The 8,726-nt window shown below is 41.3% G+C and overlaps 1 long non-coding RNA gene across 2 annotated transcripts; it reads left to right on the top strand.

Annotated features, from left to right (window-relative positions):
- Positions 1-5,383: 5,383 nt before the first annotated feature.
- Positions 5,384-7,698, top strand: LOC119312153. Of its 2 annotated transcripts, XR_005151260.1 has the most exons (5): positions 5,384-6,054; positions 6,222-6,343; positions 6,442-6,593; positions 6,700-6,817; positions 6,956-7,698. It is a non-coding gene; the product is annotated as an uncharacterized LOC119312153 (long non-coding RNA). The 2 variants fall into 2 exon arrangements; XR_005151259.1 differs by having other exon boundaries at positions 6,700-7,698.
- The last annotated feature ends 1,028 nt before the right edge of the window (positions 7,699-8,726 follow it).

The following is an 8,726-nucleotide window of genomic DNA, read 5'->3' as shown; positions in this document are numbered from 1 at the left end:
GTCACCGGAGAGGAGGAGGAGGTCACCGGAGAGGAGAAGGAGGTCACCGGAGAGGAGGAGAAGGAGTGGAGGAGAGGAGAGGAGGAGATGGAGTGGAGGAGAGGTGGAGTGGAGGAGAGGAGAGTAGGAGATGGAGTGGAGGAGAGGTGGAGTGGAGGAGGTGCGCCCAGCCATATATACGACATAGTAATGGCGCACCGTGGGCAGGTGCGCCATTACTAACTTTTTTTTATTTTTTTGACTTATTTTGAATTTTGAAGGCGGGAAGATACTAATGGCGCACCATGGGCCGGTGCGCCATTAGTAACTTTTTATTTTATTTTTTGACTTATTTTGAATTTTGAAGGCGGGAAGATACTAATGGCGCACCATAGGCAGGTGCGCCATTAGTGAGTTTGAATTTTTTTGAATTTTTTTGCCTCTCGAGATCTTAAAAGCCCCGTAACTTTTTTCTGTTAGGTTTTTGAGGATTTTGAAAATGTTTAACGGGGGCCGTTAAATTTGGATGTAACTTTTTGAGTAGATGATTTTTCATATAAAAAACATTTTCATCCGAGTTCGTATGCAAAAGTTATGCCCATTTTACAAATTTCCAGAGAGATTTTGCAAATAAAGTCAAAATTCATATTTGTAAATTTTCCTAAAAACTAGAGCACATATCACATGGGAAACATATTATCTTTTATTTTTTTGACATTTCCATAATTTTCTTTTATTTTTTTTTAAAACTGAAAAGGCGATCCACAGGGGGGGAGGAGGCGGCCGGCCAAGGAGGGAGCGCCAAGGGGGGAGTCCTACTCCCACCGGGAGTAGGACTCCCTTCTTTCCTAGTTGGAATAGGAGAAGGGGGAAAGAGGAGGAAGAGGGGAAGGAAAGGGGGGGCGCCGCCCCCTTCCCTTGTCCTATTCGGACTAGGAAGGGGAGGGGCGCGCGGCCCCCTCCTGCCTCCTTCCCTCTTCTCCCTCGAGGCCCATGTAGGCCCAATAACCCCCCGGGGGGTTCCGGTAACCTCCCGGTACTCCGGTAAAATGCCGATTTCACCCGGAACGATTCTGATGTCCAAATATAGGCTTCCAATATATCGATCTTTATGTCTCGACCATTTCGAGACTCCTCGTCATGTCCGTGATCACATGGGGGACTCCGAACAAACTTAGGTACATCAAAACTTATAAACTCATAATAAAACTGTCATCGTAACGTTAAGCGTGCGGACCCTACGGGTTCGAGAACTATGTAGACATGACCTAGAACTATTCTCGGTCAATAATCAATAGCGGGACCTGGATGCCCATATTGGTTCCTACATATTCTACGAAGATCTTTATCGGTCAAACCGCATAACAACATACGTTGTTCCCTTTGTCATCGGTATGTTACTTGCCCGAGATTCGATCGTCGGTATCCCATACCTAGTTCAATCTCGTTACCGGCAAGTCTCTTTACTCGTTACGTAATGCATCATCCCGTAACCAACTCATTGGTTACATTGCTAGCAAGGCTTATAGTGATGTGCTTTACCGAGAGGGCCCAGAGATACCTCTCCGACGATCGGAGTGACAAAACCTAATCTCGAAATACGTCAACTCAACATGTACCTTCGGAGACACCTGTAGTACTCCTTTATAATCACCCAGTTACGTTGTGACGTTTGGTAGTACCCAAAGTGTTCCTCCGGTAAACGGGAGTTGCATAATTCTCATAGTTACAGGAACTTGTATAAGTCATGAAGAAAGTAATAGCAATATACTAAACGATCAAGTGCTAGGCTAACAGAATGGGTCATGTCAATCACATCATTCTCCTAATGATGTGATCCCATTAATCAAATGACAACACATGTCTATGGTTAGGAAATATAACCATCTTTGATTAATGAGCTAGTCAAGTAGAGGCATACTAGTGACTATATGTTTGTCTATGTATTCACACATGTATCATGTTTCCGGTTAATACAATTCTAGCATGAATAATAAACATTTATCATGATATGAGGAAATAAATAATAACTTTATTATTGCCTCTAGGGCATATTTCCTTCAAAGCTAGGAGGGATGTATTTAGCAACAATATAATTAGCATAGTCAGCATATCAAGGTGTACTATTAGAAACATTTATTGCAGCTAACTGCTCATCAGGAAAGCTACCATTAATAGGTTGTGGGTCATCAAGAATATTTTCAAGCCTAGGCAGGTTATTGGCTATGGGGTTCTCTGCTCCCTTTCTATCAGTGGTATGCAAATCAAATTCTTGTAGCAAGAGAACCCATCGAAGAAGCCTAGATTTGGCATCTTTCATTTCCATAAGATATTTTATAGAAGCATGATCGGTGTGAACAATTACTTTTGAATCTACAATATAGGATCTAAATTTATCACAAGCAAACACAACCGCTAAAAATTTCTTTTCAGTAATAGCAAAATTTCGTTGGGCACTGTCTAGAGTTTTACTAGCATAATGAATAACATTTAGTTTCTTATCAACTCTTTGTCCTAGAACAGCACCAACAACATAATCACTAGCATCACACATAATTTCAAAAGGCAAGTTCCAATCAGGTGGTTGAACAATAGGTGCAGAAATTAAGGCTTTCTTGAGTGTTTCGAAGGCTTCCAAACAATCATCATCAAAAACAAAATGAATATCCTTTTGCAAAAGATTTGTAAGAGGCCTAGAAATTTTAGAAAAGTCTTTGATAAATCTCCTATACAAACCAGCATGACCAAGGAAACTATGAATACCTTTGATATCTTTAGGACATCTCATTTTCTCAATTGCATCAACCTTACCTTAGTCCACCTCAATACCTCTTTCAGAAATTTTATGGCCCAAAACAATACCTCCGTTAACAAAAAGTGGCACTTCTCCCAATTCAATACAAGATTTGTTTGATCTCATCTCTGCAAAACTCAATCAAGATTGCTTAAACAATCATCAAAAACTTCCCATACACAGAAAATTCATCCATGAAAACCTCAACAATCTTTTCACAAAAGTCAGAGAATATAGCAGTCATACATCTTTGAAAGGTAGCAGGTGCATTGCATAAACCAAAAGGCATACATCTATAAGCATAAGTTCCAAAAGGACAAGTAAAAGTGGTCTTTTCTTGATCAGGTTGGGAAACAAGTATTTGTGAAAAAACAGAATATCCATCAAGGAAACAAAGATGTGTGTGCTTAGATAATCTTTCTAGCATTTGATCAATAAAATGCAGAGGGTAATGATCTTTTCTAGTAGCTTTGTTTAATTTGTAAAATCAATTACCATTCTATAGCTTGTAACAATTCTTTGTGGAAGGAGTTCATTCTTATCATTAGGAACAACAGTAATACCTCCTTTCTTATGGACACAATGGACATGACTTACCCATCTACTATCAGCTATAGGATAAATTATACCTGCTTGTAGAGTTTCAATATTTCCATCCTTACCACTTCTTTCATCTTCGGATTCAATCGACGTTGGTGATCAATAACGGGTTTAGCGTCAGGTTCCATATTAATCTTGTGCTGACATAGAGTCGGACTGATGCCCTTAAGATCATCACGAGTATATCCAATATCAGCTTGGTGCTTCCTTAGAACTTTCAATAATCTTTCTTCTTCATGTTCTGAAAGGTTAGCACTAATAATAATAGGATATATCTTCTTCTCATCAAGGTAAGAATATTTCAAAGTGTCTGGCAGTTATTTTAATTCAAACACAGGATCACCTTTAGGTGGAGAAGGACCTCCTAGAGTTTCAATATGCAAATTGTGTTTAAGCAAAGGTTGTTGTTCGAACAAGATTCTATCTATTTCATTTTTTTCATGCATTTGCAAATCATTTTCATGGTCTAGCAGATTGTTCTAAAGGATTAGTAGGAGGCATAACAATAGAAGCAAGACCAATTATTTCATCCTTACTAGGCAATTCTTTCTTATGATGCTTTCCACTAAACTTGGAAAAATTAAACTCATGAGATTCATTACCAAAACTAACACCGACAGTCTGTTTCTCACAATCTATTTTAGCATTAACGGTGTTCAAGGAAGGTCTACCAAAGATAATGGGACAAAAGTCATCCTGTGGAGAACCAAGAACAAGAAAATCAGTAGGGTATTTTATTTTCTCACACAAGACTTCAACATCTCTAACAATCCCAAGTGGTGTGATGGTGTCTCCATTAGCAAGTTTAAGTAACATCTATGTCTTCTATCTCAGCAGGTGCTATGTCATTCATAATTTCTTAATATAAAGTAAAAGGAATAGCACTCACACTAGCACCTATGTCACATAAACCGTGATAACAGTGATCTCCTATCTTAACCGAGACAATAGGCATGCCAACAACAAGTATATGTTTATCTCTTTCATCGGGTATAGCAATTCTAGCAGCTTCATCACAGAAGTAAATAACATGCTCATCTATGTTTTCAACCAGGAGATCCAAAAGCATAGCAACACTAGGTTCTACCTTGATTTGTTCTGCTGGTTTAGGTGTTATAATATAACTTTTATTGACCACATTGAAACTTTAGCATGTTCCTTTATCCTAACATGGAAAGGTGGTTTCTCGATATAAGCAGTAGGGACAACTGGATCAACATTGTAAATGATAGTTTCTTTTTTTTGATTATTTACTGTAGAGCAACAGACCCACAATCTTTTTATTCCAGAAATTTTCGTCCAGGCATGTTTAAATCCGCTCCCACCGGGAGTCAAACCCAGAACTCAGGGTGCTACTAAGTTCACTGCAACCACTAGGCTACAGGCCCATTTGCGATAGTTTCTTCTTTAGCTATTACCGGTTCTTTAATTTCTTCTTTAATAGGGGATGATATTTAAACCACTTCTCTTTAGGGAGATCAACATGAGTAGAAAAACATTTACAAAAGGAGGCCACTATCTCAGAGTCTAGTCCATATTTAGTGCTAAACTTTTGAAAAGCATCGGTATTCATAAAATATTTGACACATCAAACTCAAGCTTAATACCTGACTTTTTATCTTCGTCGAGTTCCAATCTTCAGAGTTATGTTTAATTATTTCTAATATATCCCACCAGAATTTAATAGTCTTCTTCATAAAGGAACCAGTACAAGAAGGATCAAGTATAGATCGATCATTATGAGAAAGCCAAGCATAAAAGTTGTGAATAATAACTTCTCTTGAGAGCTCATGATTGGGGCATGAATATAACATTGACTTCAGCCTCTCCCAAGCTAGAGCAACACTATATATATGACAACACTATTATGATAACACTATATATATTTTGATCACGACGCCCTACATAGAGGCGCGTGGTGGTCCTGAACTCCCGAACAGTACAGCCAAGAAACACCCCCACGATCCTTTCAGAAACAAAAAACACCCCCGCGATTCCCACCTTCCCGCACCTACCCCGCCCCCAACCAGCACCTCCGCCGCCGCCCCGCCCCCAACCGGCGCCGCCGCCCTCGCCCCGCCCCCAGCGGACGTCGCCTCCTCCCCGACCACCGGATCCGCCGCCACCCACGGTGTCCAACTCCCCCGCAAGGGATCCGCTGGGGAGCACGGCAGCCTGATCCCGTGCCACGGCCAGCCACCTCCCACTTCGCCCACCACTGTGGCAGCCGCCGGCGGCCTTCCATCCGCGCTGGAGCTGCGCCCGCCTGGATCCGACCCCTGACAGCCGCCCCCGGCGCTGCCCCATGCCTGGGTTCGGCCGCCGCGTCGCCCCGCGCCTGGATCCGACCGCTGCGCCGCACCCGCCCCTCGATCCGGCCACCGTCAGCACCCCCGTCCCTGCACACGAGCGCTGGCGTCCACCGCCAGCCCCCAAGCGCGCCACCCAGGGCCCCCATCCCCAGACACCGTCCTTCGTAGTTGGCGCACCATGGACGTCTTCCTCTTCTGCCTAGAACTTCTTCGTCGTTGGTGCTTGCGTGCGCACGACAGCCACATGTGGTGTGGGGAGAAGCCAGCTAAAAGAAGAGAACACTTTCTTCACATGCGTGTGCACGCAAGATAGGCACAGAGAAGTTTGGAGCCGCCGACCCCAACAGCGGAACAGCAGCTATGATCGAGGTGATTCTTGTGTTATAACATATGTTCTCAGCAATCTAGTAGGCTGTTCTTTCCTCTGAACTCTGCACCATGGCATAATACAGTAATCCTGACTGCTCGTTCTGATTAACGGAGTTGACTTATCAGCAGAAATCTTGAACAATATGATCATCTCTGCTTCTGAACAGGTTGTTAACTTCACTCCCTGTCCATCTAGTTAGCGCAAAGGTTTTCTGTGCTGCAAAAGCAAGGATGGAGGCCTCGAAGGATCATCATTTTCTGTAGCTGGGATGCAGAAGAGTACGGATTGGTAAGTGGATCTCTCTTCCAGCACCACATTCGTTTGTTATACATAAGTAGGCGCCTTAAAAGCAGCTGCAATGGTGATCACAATTTGCGTTTATGCAGACAGGATCAAATGAATGGGTTGAAGAAAACAGGGAGATGCTTTCTTCAAGGGGTGTTGCATATCTGAATATCGATTTTCAGTAGTCGGTCCGGTTTTACTCCCTCTAGAGCTCCCCAACTTGATGGACTACTATTGGAAAACAATTAAACTGGTACGCATATTGTTTGACTTGTAAAACTGGTACAGATATAGATGAATATGAGTGTATGGAAAACATGTATGTAGACATTGAGAAAGTTCAGTATTGTTCCGTGCAGATCATTTCTTTTTAGGTCATCCCAGTCCAGCCTTGCAGTGGGTAGGAAGGTCGAGCCCATCGCAAGCTGCAGTCCACGGTAGTCACCCGGTCCCGCCTCCTTCATCACCATGCTTGTGGTAGGTGACCTCATTGATGTCTGAAGTTGCTCCTTCCCGCTGTCATTAAACTGAATCCAGATCAAAGCATTGATCCCTCCCCCTGTCCAGTCTTGTATTTGTTCTGTAAGTGATTTTGATTGATGTCTATATCTGTAGGTGCAAAACACTTGTGCTTTTGGTGGTGTGTGGTGGAAATAAACTACAGATTTTGGTCAACAGGATTTTTTTTTCTCTAGCACTCTCTCTAACTCGCTTAGCCAAAGCATGGTTGTGCTTGCTTATGTGGTTTTTACCATGAACACAGACTTCAATGACACAGAAAACAGGTTAAAGATGGAGCTTGAGCGACTGTGATGTCCAACTTCAGCGTGTAGCACGGCGCGACTGCGCCTCCCCAATATCCTATCTGTGAACTTTTTTTATCTCTAATGTGCTGGACTTGTTACAATTCTAAGATTGCGGCTGAATCGGTTGATTTTATGTTCCTCTTCAACAGATCAGAAGTTCAGGTTGTTCTGGTAGCGCGGGCGAACATGCACCCTCCACTCTGTTGTGCGTGAGAAGGCACATGGGTAAGTGGCCTAGGCAGAGATTGAGATGCATTGAACTTCTTCGACTAGGTCATGGTGGAGCATCCCCTGCTCTAGTTCTCTCATTGGCTCGGCCTGTTCTTGGTGGAATTGGTCAACGGGGAACAACAGGTCGGCTTGTATGCGGCTAATGATAGTTCAGTTACAGGGAAAACAACAAGTCGGATTGTGCGCGGCCTACTAATAGAGTAAAATTGCTGCTGCTGCTGCGTTAAAGATGGTCCCAAATGAAGCACGATCTAGCCGCTGTACTACTTGTTCTACTGTACATTGTGCCTTTTGTTTGGTGGATCAGCTACTGTTTTGCTACCTTTGGGCATCGGCTGTCCATGGAGAAGAAAAATGGATAAGAGAGAGATGATGCGGTAGTTAGAAAATACAAATAGGAGAGGACAGGAGCAACCTTGTGGTGGAAAACACCCAACATTCGCACCTTTAGCAAGATGGACACGAAAAAACAATGGTTACATTTTTCAGACATAGAAAGACTAACGTTTCTTGACTATGATATACTCCTATATATATAAGAGCTCCAGAATTTTGATTTCGAAATGGATCAAAGTTAGGTACACAAATATATGATGCAACTAGAAAATAACTTTCGTTTGCATCCATTTTGTTCGAAAAAAGTGAACACCTGAAGTTCAAATATTAAACGCGAGGCAGAGAAAAGTTAAAAAGATCTAGTTGTCAAATTAAAATAAAACATACGAAGTAGAAAAAACTTAATAAGAAAATACAAAACTTGAGAAGAAAAATAAGGGAATAGTTCTATCTTAAAAATTGAGAAGTCACGAAAACCCTGAGGCTTTACCCAAAAAAAATGGGTCGATATTTATTTAAGAAGTAATGGATTTCCTCAATTTTTTAAAAAACCAAGAAGTTCAAATTTAAATAAAGAGAAGTTCAATGTTTCTTAAAAATCCAAGAAGGTCGAACTAAAAAATAGAGTAGTTCAAAAAGTTTATAAAAAAGGGTTTTCCCTGTTTCTAAAAAAACTTGGAAGTTCAAATTTAAATAATGAAGAAGGTAAAAAAACTAGATGTTCAAATTTAAAAAGCGAAGAGGTTAGATGTTTATTACAAAACTCGGATTTCTTCAATTACCAAAAGGTTCAAACTAAAAAAATTGAGAAGTTTGATGTTCATATACGAAGAAAAAAAGCGTCATGTAGAAAATGTTAATTCTTGACTTTCAAATTTAATATAATAGAGAGTTCGAGGAAACTGTTACATGTGTACAAAGAAAAATAGTTTGATGTTTATAACAAAAACCTAGAAGTTCAATTTGAAATAACCGAAATGGTCAAAAAACCTAGAAGTTCAAATTTAAAAACC

This window comes from Triticum dicoccoides, chromosome 5B (assembly GCF_002162155.2).
Source record: "Triticum dicoccoides isolate Atlit2015 ecotype Zavitan chromosome 5B, WEW_v2.0, whole genome shotgun sequence".
Lineage (NCBI taxonomy): Eukaryota > Viridiplantae > Streptophyta > Magnoliopsida > Poales > Poaceae > Triticum > Triticum dicoccoides.
The sequence above is the reverse complement of the archived record's forward strand: the minus strand, read 5'-3'. Positions and strand labels throughout refer to the sequence as shown.